Below are 14,051 nucleotides of genomic sequence, written 5' to 3'. Positions count from 1 at the left end.
TGAAGAAAAGCACTCTTTACGTCAACTGTTTCAATTGCCCATCCTTTAGCTGAAGCTATGGTCAAAAGAGTTCTAAGTGAGTATTTCTGCAATGTAGGGGATTCCTTTGGGTGTTCGTCTTCTTCTTGAAAACCCCTTGCAGTAAGTCTTGCTTTGACTTCACTTCCTTTCTGAGTAAGTACCCATGTGGTAGTTATGAAGGGTTGGCCAGCATCTTCTACCACATTATACGTGTCGAAGTCTTTTAGCTTTTGAAGTTCAAGCTCCTTAGCTGCAATACACTCAGGTGTGTTCCTCTTTTCTTTGGGCAACATTACTGCCAAAATTTCTTCATGGATCCAGGTTGCTAACGCCTGATCATCATCAAGCACTATCAAGTTTTGCTCATCCCTGATGGTAATGACTTTACCATTATCAAGCCTTATGTCAACTCCTGTGTTGTTGCCCTGGGTCCATGTAGCCATTGTATCTTCACTGTCTAATTGCTCTTTCCTTACTTCTTGCTGAGCAAAGTCTGCGGAAAACTGTTTCCCACTATCTAGTTTCACATTATACCAATGTTTGTACTTGCCAACCTTCTTTCCAGCTTGTCCTAGGACTACTCCTCTCTCCCATTTTCCATTATCCTTGAACTCTATGCGCTGATTTTTCGCATACTTTTCAGGACTCACGACTTTCTCAGCTGACACATTCTTGTCAGTATTTGCTTCTGGTATGTCTTCAGTCGTATCATCATTAACACCATCATCCTCTTGTTGATGCATGTCAATCTGATCTGGATTCTCTAGCTCCACTTCTTCTTGGGCTTCCTGAAATTCTTCGTCATCTTCTGTATCTATCTCCATCTTTACTGGTTTCCGTGATTCACTTTTGCTTGGACTATCACTGTTGACGGGTTTCCCTTTCTTTAAGTCATCAAGCTGCGCTTCTTCTTCTCTTAGCCTCTCTGACAAGGTTTGACCTGCAGGCCATATCCTGTTAGCACTGACCCTAACATAGCCTGAGCTTGTATGTATGCCAATCACTTTGCTATCCTGAAAAATCACCTTTGCAGGACCCAGCCACTTATCATCTTTCTCTCTCTTGTAGTATACAAGCTCTCCAGGGCTGTAGTCCCGGTTCACCGCTCTCATCTTTCTGTTCAACGCTAACTTGAGCTTCTCACACTTCTCAGCCTTCGCAAACGCCTCTCTTGTACTGTATATTGTCTCCATGTTCTTTTTCAACTGGATACTTCTTGGCTCGATCTGAGAAGCAGGGATGGGATCCGTCATGATATTTGGTAGTCTTGGTGCTCTGCCAAAGGTAAGTTCAAATGACGAGTATCCATATACATTTGTCAATGAATTCTTCACCGCACATGACCAAGCCACTGCTTGTTCCAAAGACATTGTTGGGTGATCTCTCTTTATACATGTAGTCACACAATCATTCAGATAATGGCCTTTCTCACAGTGGCCATTTTGCCAAGGGGCATAAGCTGCCGTGGTGGCATGGTAGATATTGAGAACCCCACAGGTTTCTTTCATAGCTTCATTAATGAACTCTCCACCATTATCAGTCAAGATGATATCCGGAGCAGTAAAGTATCTGATCCATTCATTGAACAATTTGGCAACTATTGTCTCAGGTTTCTTGTCTGTTATTACTGTACCCACTGTGTATCTAGTAAACATGTCAACAAAGTAGAGAATATAATGTTTGTCATCCCATTTCTTAAGATCCATAGTTAGGATATGATTGAAATCTTTGGCCATGGGCAATGAAACTGCTGGTTTGTCAGGATTACGACGACGCAAAATGCAGCCATCTATGATTTGATCAATCATCTTGTTAAACTTGGGATCCCATTGATCTGCTGACTTGATCAATTCTATGAAAACTCGTTTAGGCCTGTGCCCAAATTGACGATGGAGCTTGTGTAGTAGCTTCATCTGGTTCTCTTCACTCTCTTCCAGCATATTTACCGCACAGATCTCTTGCATGAGCTTGTTGTCATGTCTTTCATTGTCACCAAACAAGTTGAGAATAAAGTGTCCAGCACTGGTGGTATCAACTCTTATCAATTTGCCATTAATTGAAGCTGTGTCATCTGCCATGTTAAGTGTTATTCCTAGTTGTTTCATATGTGCTTTGGACATTAGTAGTGGAATATCCGATTCTATTATATCCACCTCAATTGAATGTTGTTTACCTGCCACTATAATTGGGATTGTATAGGCCTCTTTGGTTGGAAGCACGCCTTGATTGCCAAACTGGAATGTTTTCTTACTCTTGTATGGTCCTTGAACCAAACTTTTCAGCTCACTGGGAACAGATGACAGGAAAATGTCCATCCATTTTTGTCCAGCCACACTTGAAGTACAGCAAGAATCCAAAGCAGCACAGTTTATTGACTCCGCTGTGAACTTACTTAGCTCTTCCTTGTTCGTTGTGAAGAAAACTTTTTCAACTTGGTCCTCCTCTTTACTTTCTTTCTCTTGTTCTTCTTCTTGTGCGCTTGCAACTCTCTCAAATTGGGACATCAAAGCTTCTTCTTCGTCGGAGTTTTGTGTTTGCACTACAAAGACTTTTCCCCTTTTACGGTTAGAGTTGCCTGTATTGTTGTTATTACTATTCTTATTATACGGGCATTCTCTATTGAAATGTCTAAATGAGCCGCAGGTTTTACATTTACAGGCTTTTCTGTTATGGGATCGATCGGATTCATAGGGTTGGCATCCCTGTTTGCTCCCTTATTTGGAACAGAACGAGCGCTATTCGAAGAATAAGACGACGACTTCCTATTATTATTATTATTATAATTGTTTGTATAACTCTTTTTAAATGAGTTATTTTTCTGCCAATTCGCATACGCTTCCTGATGCTCGGCAACAAAGGCTTCGGCGCTAGTTGTATTTGCGTCAGAAGAGACAATGTTGCCTAACGAATCCGATAGCATATCTTTTAATTTGCGTTTGACAGCGACGTACGTCTTTCCTCCCTCTTTTTCCAAATCGATTACGCCTTTCACTAGTTCCGCTTGTGTGTTATTAAGCTTCGCCCCTAACATTACTATAAAGGAGCTACAAGTGTCCGTGAATGTAATACCTAGTTGCTTACATTTATTGTAGTGTCTCTCATGCTCTTTAAGATATTCTAAAATGCTTTGATCTGCCGTCCTTCTATAATTCCATATCTTTTCAAAAGCTTCCAATTCAGTAATTCTAGCCTCTTTTCCTATATGCGTGTCTAGAAAGGCGAGTACTTTGTCTACCCCTTGAGCATCATTTACAAGCTGCTCAGCTGGGTGTACGTTAAAGAAATCTTTCTGTATGTAGTCGCCGAACTCTATAGACTTGTTAGGTAACGCATATGCCAACATAGCTCCCATTCGCTCCTTTTTATAATCGCATATCCCAGCCCTTAAAAGCACATTGTTCTTGAAATCTTCGTAAGAATCGAACTTGTTTAAATCTGGAGCATCAGCTCCAATCTTACAGGTAGAATTATCATTCATGATGTCAACTTATTAGGGTTACTGACACCTTAAACGGCTAGATTAATTGCTTATACAATTCTTACCATATCACCACTCATTACAGTGGTTAGCGCTACTTATTGATGCACCACCTTTTTTAAATGTGGCTATTAATATTACCCTATCAAATGTTTTGGTTACACCTTTTTGATTTTTATTATTATTATTCAATAAAATAATCAACACAAGGTTATAGAGTTTTATTAATTACGAGAAAAATTGTCTGGAACAAACTTCTTCACAGGTTGTTGTTGTTGTTAGCCATCTGGAGGTCAGATGTTGTCACTTCATATGCCAAGGAATTCTGCGCACTTTTTGGGCTGCGTCCAGAGGTCAGAGGGGGTGAGTGTAGTGTTCTTAGCTGTACAGTTAAAAAGATGCTCAGTTGTGTGGTCATTTAATTTACAATCTGGGCATCGTATGCTCTGTGCTGTGTCAAATCTGCTTGTTGTAGACCGTAGAAAAGAACTATATCCTGATCTTAGTTGGGCAAGTGTGCACCGCGTCATACGTGTAAGGCCTTTTTCTTCCTGGACATTAATTACAGGGGGTCGAGAGTTTAAAACTTTGTTTGCAGGATATTTATTTCTACAGTCTCTGTGAGCGTCATCATGAATCTTCTTTAGCCGTTTCTTGTAGTTGCGTTCAACCGGTTCACCATCTCTGAGATAGGGTTTGACAAGAGGTACATTGTTGATGATGGTCTTTCTCTTGTCTCTAGGCATGATTGGTTCATGTAGAAGGTGGTGATTAGGGTGAACTGGGCGGTGCATGGAGAGAAGGAACTGGTTCGTTAGCATGTCATTGTGTTCTTTCACAGGGAGGATGTTGGTTTCCTGGTGAAGATGACTGACCTGTGACATTTTAATACAACCAGTTGCTACTCTCAGAGCACTGTTCTGTGCTCTTTGCAGCTCATCCCAGTTCGTCTTACTCAGAGATGGCGTCCAGACCGGTGATCCGTAGTTCAGAACTGATCTACCTATGGCCTTGTAAGTATTTACAATAATCTCCTTTGACTTACCCCAGTCAGTCCCTGCCAAGCATTTTAGCACGTTAGTGCGCTGCTGTACCTTCTTCTTGGTTTTGATGGCGTGCTGCCCGAAGTTGTGCATCGGGTCGAAGGTGACTCCAAGGATGGTTGGGTGCTTGACAGTCGGCACGTCTTTCCCTTGGATGGTGATAGGGAGGGTGACACTCATTTCATTGCTGAAAGTGGTGAAGACTGTGGCCGTTGATTTCTCCGGGGAGATTTCAAGACTGCGGCCCTTGAACCAGGTGGCAAGTTGGTCCAGGTAGGGGTTTATTTCATGGCAGGTTGGGTCAATGAGGGGCCCCGAGTTGAGTACCTGGCAGTCGTCTGCATAGGAAATGAGCTTGATGTTGCCTGGTGGTGTAGGCAGGGTGCTCATGTAAAGATTGAAAAGGAGGGGAGAAAGTACACCTCCTTGAGGTACTCCTTGTCTGACAGCCCTGAATTTACTTCTACAGTTACGGAAGACAGTATATTGTTGTCTGCCGCGTAGATAACTGCAGAGGAATCTGATCAGGGTGCCAGACAGCTCGAGGTGCAAGATATCATTCAGGAGCAACTCATGATCAACAGTGTCGAAGGCACGGGACAGGTCGATTGCAACCAGGATGGTCCGGTGACAGGGTTTCCGTCTGTTCAGGTTGCTGGCAATGTGATGGTTTACTTCCTGTAAAGCTGTCACTGTTGATCTGTGCTTTCTGAAGCCATGTTGATGATCTTGCAGGTCTACAGCTGCTGAGAGCTCAGGAAGGATGAGCTTTTCTAAGATCTTTGCAGCTGGAGACAGGAGGGAGATTGGCCGATAGGATTTGCCTTCATCAATCGGTTTACCCGGCTTGAGTAGCGGGATGATCTTGCCTGTCTTCCAGATGGATGGTATGATGGAAGTGTTGATGGTGGTGTTAAAGAGTTGGGCAAGATATTCTACACCCTTGTCCCCAAGGTGTTTGAGCATGACAGGAGAGATTCCGTCAGGTCCAATGGCCTTGGAGCTCTTAGAGGCTTTAATGGCCTCTTTGACTTGTTGAGGGGTGTATTTGTACACTTTGTCAGCCTTTAATTTCTTGATTTGCCTGATGGTCCGGCGAAATTTTTTGGATGGTAGTTTAGAGGCTGCAGGGGTGTACTGCCGATTGAGAAGGTTTACAATCTTCCCGTTTGCTGAGACTATCCTACCATTGAACTTAATAGCTGTGTTGGAAGGTGTTTTCTGCGGCTGGCTGATGCCTTTAATGGTTTTCCAGAGCTTTTGAGATCCTGCTTCACAATTATCAAGGTGGTCTCGCCATTGTGTTTTCCGGTGTTCATTGATCTCTTGTTGGATTTCCCTGTTGAGCTGGTGAAAGCGATCACTATTTGGCTGGCGCACATGGAGCTCGTCACGTTCCTTGATTTTGTTTGCGGTGCTGGAAGGGATGTTGTGTTGTACATCAACAATGCGACCTTTGGGAATAAACTTTCTGGCCGCCCTGTTGATGATCTTAGTGAACGCTTTCTCCCCCTTTATAGATGATGTGGGGTTAGGGAGTCTGGAAAACTTAGTCTCAGTAAACTTGGTGAATCCAGTCCAATCAGCTTTGGCAAAGTTAATGTAAACTTTGTCGTCAGACTTTGAGTTGGTGGAGATGTCTGCTCTAAGCTTGATTATGATTGGTAGATGGTCTGAGTTAAGACTGGATGTCACTCTCCAGGATGTGTATGGCAGGATGGATGATGTTGCCAGTGTGATGTCAGGGGAGCTGTTGTTTTGGCTGGTGACTCTGGTGTCCTGGTCTTCGTTAAGAATACCCATGTCAGAGTAGTTGATTTCATCAGCCAATTTGCGTCCCCGGGCATCTTCTTCCCCCTTGGAGTACCAGTTGGCATGGTGGGCATTGAAGTCCCCGCCTGTGATGGTGAGGCTGTTGCCAGAGGTGTGGGAGAGGATATCCTGGAGTGGAAGATTGGAGCCATGCTGACAGCTAGAGACAGGAGGGATGTAGATGTTGTTTAAGGTGATGTTGTCCTTTTTCCCTATGATGGAGATACTCTGGAATTCAACATCATCGTTGTTCTTGATGCTGTTGGGGATGGTGTTGCTGTGGAAAGGGATGTTTTCCTTCACAAGGAAGGCAAGGCCGCCTCCCTTGTCTTTCCGTCTGTCCTCCCTGATAAGAGTATAACCTGGTGTTTTGATGTCTTTAGATTTATCTGTCAGCTTGGTCTCTTGCACCATGGCAACATGGATGTTCTCTGTTGTCATGAGGTGCATCAGTTCTGTATTCTTGCTCTTGATGCCGTTGATGTTGACTTGGCATATATTCAGTTCTTGTTCACTGCTGGTGGGTTGTTGTTGATGATGTGTGGGGGGTGTAGTTGATGGTGAGGATGGTGGTGAGGGTGTGGAAGAAGGAGGTGGAGGTGGGATGGGGGTGCAGCAAGGGCCTTTCCACTGCTTAAGAGCCTTCCTAGCTCTTAATGATTTAAGTTGGGAACATTTAAGGTGAAGCCAGGATAAACAGCAGGTACATTGAACTGAATAGTGAGCTCTTGTGATGTTCTTGGTACAAGGTGGGCATGTCCAAGGTCCTAGGGCAGGAGGTACTTCTTGAAGTACTGGGGGATATTGACGTCCCTCCCCTTACCAGTCACCCTTCCTTCCAGGGATATGGAAGGTTTGCGTAGGACTAACTATCCTACCTGTAAAAATCCCTACAGTTAGCGAAAACACCCACAGAACCTCAAACACTTATGGCTTTCACACAGCCAGAGGTGTACATGAAACTGTTGGAACTGTTGGAACTGATGCTCAGTATACTGAGAATATGAAAGATGATGGTCAAATCCGAAAGGAAGCTATCAACTTGATGACAGGACCAATAAGTTCTAAGCAAAGCTGTAAGATAGGAACCTGGAATGTTAGAACAATGTATGAGTCAACTAAAACAGCCCAAGTAGTTAAAGAAATGACAAGTTACAATATTGGAATACTTGGAATTGCGGAATGTAGATGGACAGGACAAGGACAAACTACAACCAAAGATGGCCACCTAATACTTTATTCTGGTCATGAAAGCCAACATATGTATGGTGTTGCTATAATTATTCAAAAACGACATGTCAATTCACTAATAGACTGGAAACCTATATCAGACAGAATAATTAAGGCTAGATTCCAATCAAGGCATTGCAAGTTGACTATTATCCAATGCTACGCCCCAACAAATGACAAAGATGGAGAAGTAAAACAAGAGTTTTATGATCAACTGCAATCAATCAGAAACTCAGTACCCAAACATGACATGTGCCTAGTTCTTGGAGATATGAATGCTAAAGTAGGAACTGACAGGACTGGAGTGGAGAACGCAATGGGACACTTTGGTATAGGTACAAGAAATGAAAATGGAGAACTTTTACTTGAATTCTGTTTAAATAATGATATGGTTGTAGGAGGTACACTATTCCAACACAAAAACATTCACAAATATACCTGGACAACGCCTGATGGACAAACAAGAAACATGATTGACCACATTATGATCAATAGAAAATGGGTCAGGTCAATGCAAGACTGTAGGAGTTACAGAGGAGCCGACATATTTAGTGACCATGAACTAGTTGTCAGTAAGATTAAATTAAAGCTGAAGCGTACTGGCCATGATAAAAAGAGTGAGAGTGGTAGACAATATGATTCTTCAAGATTAAAGGACCCTGTGATAAAGAATGAATTTGTCTTAAAACTCAGAAATAGATTTCAGGTCTTAGAGGACCTAAATGACGAGACTGAGATCACATGGACTTCAATTAAAGAAAACTTTCAATCTACTGCTAAGGAAATCCTAGGACACAAGAAACCAGAGAAAAAGGACTGGATCTCTGATGAAACATGGAACAAAATAGAAGAGAGAAAGAAGCTTAAAAATAAAATTCATAGTGCTCAACATTTGGATGACATGAGCAATTTAAGAGCTGAATATACTGCTAAAGATAAAGAGGTCAAAAAGTGCACAAGGAAAGACAAGAGAGATTACATTGACAATCTGGCTGAAAAGGCCCAAAGAGCAGCTGACTTCGGTAACATGAAAACAGTATACAACATAACCAGGCAACTAAGTGGAAAATGTAACAAAAAGATTGGTGAGACTATCAAGGCTAAAGATGGTAAATTACTCACTACAGAAAAAGAAGTTGCTGAAAGGTGGAAATCGCATTTTGAAGAAGTGTTGAACAGACCTGAACCAGAAATTACTGCTGAACCAGAACCAGGACATGAAATAGACATAGACACACGACCACCAACTATTCAAGAAGTTAAAGCTGCTATACATAGTCTAAAGAATGACAAAGCACCTGGACCTGACTTAATAACTGCCGAAATGCTTAAGGCAGACATAGATCTTTCTGCTAGGACTCTAACTGATCTCTTTGATAAAATTTGGAGGCAAGAAAAGATACCAACGGACTGGTCTAAAGGTATAATCATAAAACTTCCTAAGAAGGGAGATTTGAACAATTGTGATAATTGGAGAGGGATTATGCTGCTTTCTATCCCAAGCAAGGTCCTATGTAAAATTATTTTAAACAGAATTGATGAGAAAATTGACAATAAACTAAGAGAAGAACAAGCTGGATTCCGTGCTGGAAGGGGCTGTGTTGACCAAATTTTCACCCTTAGGACGGTTATTGAACAATGTGTTGAATTTAACAAGCCACTCCATTTAAATTTTGTTGATTTCTCTAAGGCCTTTGACTCCATACACAGACAAACACTCTGGAAAATACTAAGAAGTTATGGTATACCTGAAAAGATGATAATTATGATAACTAAATTCTATGACAACTTCCAAGCCTGTGTTTCAGTTGGAAACAATAAGACATCTGATTTCTTTAGAATAAGCACTGGAGTTAGACAGGGATGCATTTTATCACCTATTCTATTTATATTGGTCATTGACTGGGTGATGAAGAAAACCACAGAGGACAAAAAACGGGGTCTCCAGCTGGGCATACTAGGACACCTAGAGGATCTGGACTTTGCTGATGACCTGGCACTGATTTCAGAAACAATCAAACATCTACAAGCTAAAACAGATAGACTAGTCAAATATGCAGGACAAGTCGGGCTCTTTGTTAATGTCAAGAAGACCGAAATTATGAATATACCTACAAACCCTGATCAAAATATAACAATAAATGGTGAACAATTGAAACAAAGCAACAAATTCACCTATCTGGGGAGTGTTATCAGCAGCGAAAATGGCTCAAAAGCTGATATTAAGACCAGGATTGATAAGGCTAGGGTTGCTTTCAACAGTCTACACAACGTTTGGAATTCAAAGAAACTTGCTCTAAAAACAAAAATCAGACTTTACAACAGTAATGTGAAATCAGTTCTTCTTTATGGAGCTGAATGCTGGAGAACTGTGAAAACTGAAACAAATCAACTTAATGCATTTCACAATAGCTGCCTAAGAAGAATTTGCAAAATATTCTGGCCAAACAAAATATCAAACATTGAGCTGTATGCTAAGACCAAGTGCAATAGTATTGAAGCAGAAGTGAAATATAAAAGACTAAGGTGGCTAGGACATGTGCTCAGAATGGAACAAAATAGGTTTCCAAAAAAGTGCTTAAAATGGAACCCCACCACTGGTAAACGTAAACAGGGACAACCAAAAATGACCTGGAGGCGGAGCACTGAAAAGGACCTCTTTAATTTGGAATTAACATGGGGAGAAGCTGAAGCACTTGCCAAAAAAAGGAATTCATGGAGGAACAAGGTGTCCGTATTCTCTGGACTCAACAGTCAAAAAGAGAGATGCGCCTGATGATGATGATGATGATGTCCAAGGTCCAGGGTTCTGCTCGATGCCGGCGATGATAAGCAATAGCAGAAGTAGCTTCCGACTAGCATACTTCCTTGTCGAGTAAATTAAAAAGATTGAAGAACTCCTGGCTGAAGTGATTCATCTGCTCCTTCTGGAGCTTTGGTGTAGCAGATGTTGCTCGAGTTGTTGGTCTCCTCGAATGGTTGTGGTTGGGGACGGGGATGTCCCACAAAACCCTCTGCTGTAACAACCTCACAGGTCTTCTCTGGCCGCGCTCCTAATGCACATTCTTCATGAACATTTTTGACACCTTCTTAGGTTTGATAAGAATCTCTGTTAATAAGCACTATTATATTAAAAAAAATAGTTCAGATATATGATAACTGATCAAACTTGGTTTTTAAGGTTCAGGTTTGATTTTCTATCTCATCACAGAGTGCCGTAGATCTTTTAAATACTAAAATTCCCCGTTTTTAAGGTGGGTGAATTTTTGAATTTTTGTAAGCTCTGCTACTACTGATTGAGACATAAAACCGTACCTGTTAGGAATCTAATCATAACACCTATAACCATATTAATCAGTCATTATTTATCTGGAATTATAACAGAAATATTTAAAAGCAATTAACCTTTTAAACCCTAATTACTTCACAAGATATAATCTGCAATATGAAAAGGACATCTAAGCTTAGTTTAAAAAATTAATGCAGTAATGATAACACATCATAACAAAGGAATAAATATTTATTAAACAAGCATAATAATCAATTAATAAAACAGCACATAAATATTTTCATAACACCAGGAAACAATCCTGAAATAAACAAAACATAATTAATAAAACATAAATAGATATTTTATCATGGAGCAGTGTCATACAATAAACATTAAACTTGATAAAATCATGAAAAATTAAAAAATCTAGGAATCGATCTAGCACCGCAATTAATGGACAAAACTTAATGAAACTTTATGGAATTATGTAAAATATGGGTATATTAAGTCCTTGATGATTTCAGCCATCAATCCTGAATAGTAATCGAGAAAATATTGAAAACCTAAAAATCTAGGAATCGATCTAGCACCCCAATTAATAAACAAATCTTATTAAAAACTTGGTGAACATATGTAGAATGTAAAATCAATTAATCCCTGAAAATTTCAGCCCTCTATCTTGAATAGGAATTGAGAAAATCTAGGAATCGATCTAGCACCCTACATAATAGACAGATGTACAAAACAATTTATAGATTAGATGGGCATGTGTCATAGGAATCTTCCCTAAAAATTTCAGCTGTCTATCTTGAATAGGAGCCGAGAAAATCACGTTTCCCCCAATTCATTAATTACGGACTGACGGACGGACATTCGAAATTATAAAGTAGCTTCGCTACTTAATATATGTGTTTTCTAAAGAAAAATATCAGAATATATCGATTTTTTTCAGCTTCTTCAAAATTCTACTTGTACTTTAATACAGCAAAATTTCAGCGCCAAAACACTAGTTTGGCTAAATTCCTTTGTGTTTTAATATTATTTTATATTTGTAATACACAGTAGTACGATGTCCGTCTCTCCGCTTGTCTGTCAGTCTGAAGCTTAAGATCTTGGTAATATAGATAGAAATGGATTATAAATACTGATACTTCGGTGATTTTAAGCTAATTTGGGGTAAAATGGGGTAACTTGTTGGGCAACTTTTCTTGATTTCTCCTAGAGGCTAGGAGGGTAGCCAATAGAATATTATATATATCTGGTGCATTATTTGCCAAATGTACCACTTTTCTGCACTACCTCTCCGATTTTGTTAATACTCTATATTTTGGTCCGTTGGGTCATTCAAGGATGCTGGATGGCCAAAAAAAAGTTTCAGAGTCCCTGGATGTCTAGATATCTAGCTATCTATGAAGGTAGGTAACAAAAATGTAAAAAACACCCATTTTTTCACAATTTTAAAAATTAATTTTTTCATCAATCTTACATCCAATCTATACATTTTATACACCAAAATGATCGTTTATTCATGTAAAAAGCGCACATAATGCTATTTTGGCCAAAACTCTAACTTTACAGGGTGTCCAACAAAAAGTGTATTTTGGATATCTAGCATAATACCCAAAATACCTGTCCGAAAAAAATCATTTTTTTTGGCTTAAATCCTGTGTTTTATCTGTGTGCATATGTGGTATATAACGGTTCGGACCACCCGGGACTATAAGGTTGTCAAATTTCACTTTGGGACACCCTGTAAATGTGATTTTTGCGTCTGTATAGCTAAAACTTGGTCCAAATTGGCTATTTTTTTCAAATTACTCTAATATGTGTCTTAGTATGTTTGGCCATAGTGTTTTCTGACCAGATCAATATTTTTATATTTTTGGACACCCTGTATTTTCAAAAAAAGGGAGAAAAAAATTTTTGTTTTTTTTTAAATTTTTTTTCTATTTTTAAGTTACTTAAAACTGTCATATAGATACAGATTTTGACTAATAACAATAATATTTGCCTATTTTACAAATTTTTACACTTTTGGGACACCCTGTGTATGTTTTTGAAAAATGATGGTTTTTGACCATTTTTTGGGGGAAGGAGTCGTTTTAGGGCCATAGACTATTTGTTCATTTTTGTAGAACTTTTCAAGACACATCATTAGTTATTTATGCAAAAACCGCAAAAACCGAACCGTTTTGCGGTTATTCACCGCAAAAGGCAGAATTTTTTACGTTTTTTGCCGTTCCGGAGGTTGTAATGGGCATTTGTGGTAAGAAAACGTTGATTTATCAAGATCCTTCTTAAATACTTTTATTTAGGTAATTTAATTTACTAAATTTCATATTAAGTAAAATTTTTTGTGCAGCTAACCGTTTTTCGTCGAGATGGATTTCAATTGTTAAAGCAAGAAAATGAAGTGAATATAACATAAATAATTGCAATAACATAAGTGATAAAAGAAACATAAATCATGTGCATTTGAAATTCTTTTTGACAAAAATCGGTTGGATATACAAAAAAATTTACTTCACATGAAATTTAGTAAATTAAAATGCCTAAATAAAAGTATTTCACAGTTATCTTGATAAATCAACGTCTTCTTACCACAAATGCCCATTAGAACCTCGAGAACGGCAAAAAACGTAAAAAATTCTGCCTTTTGCGGTGAATAACCGCAAAATGGTTCGGTTTTTGCGGTTTTTGCATAAATAACTAATGATGTGTCTTGAAAAGTTCTACAAAAATGAACAAATAGTCTATGGCCCTAAAACGACTTCTTCCCCCCAAAAATGGGCAAAAACCATCATTTTTCAAAAACATGCACAGGGTGTCTCAAAAGTGTAAAAATTTGTAAAATAGGCAAATATTATTGTTATTAGTCAAAATCTGTATCTATATGACAGTTTTAAGTAACTTAAAAATAGAAAAAAATTTAAAAAAAAACAAAAAAAAATTTTCTCTTTTTTTGAAAATACAGGGTGTCCAAAAAATATGAAAATATTGATCTGGTCAGAAAACACTATGGCCAAACATACTAAGACACATATTAGAGTAATTTGAAAAAAATAGCCAATTTGGACCAAGTTTTAGCTCTACAGACGCAAAAATCACATTTACAGGGTGTCCCAAAGTGAAATTTGACAACCTTATAGTCCCGGGTGGTCCGAACCGTTATATACCACATATGCACACAAATAAA

At 39.2% G+C, this 14,051-nt stretch overlaps 2 protein-coding genes across 3 annotated transcripts in view; one reads left to right on the top strand and one right to left on the bottom strand.

Moving 5' to 3' along the window:
* The window catches only part of Ccm3 (programmed cell death protein 10 Ccm3), a 242,381-nt gene that overhangs the window by 143,796 nt on the left and 84,534 nt on the right, over positions 1-14,051 (bottom strand). The gene's annotated exons all lie outside the window — the stretch shown is intronic.
* Positions 1-14,051, top strand: part of LOC145315415 (uncharacterized) — a 76,384-nt gene that overhangs the window by 54,890 nt on the left and 7,443 nt on the right. The gene's annotated exons all lie outside the window — the stretch shown is intronic.

Source organism: Acartia tonsa, chromosome 1, assembly GCF_053477335.1.
Source record: "Acartia tonsa isolate MP-2025a chromosome 1, ASM5347733v1, whole genome shotgun sequence".
NCBI lineage: Eukaryota > Metazoa > Arthropoda > Copepoda > Calanoida > Acartiidae > Acartia > Acartia tonsa.
This window is presented reverse-complemented; position numbering and strand designations above follow the sequence as displayed.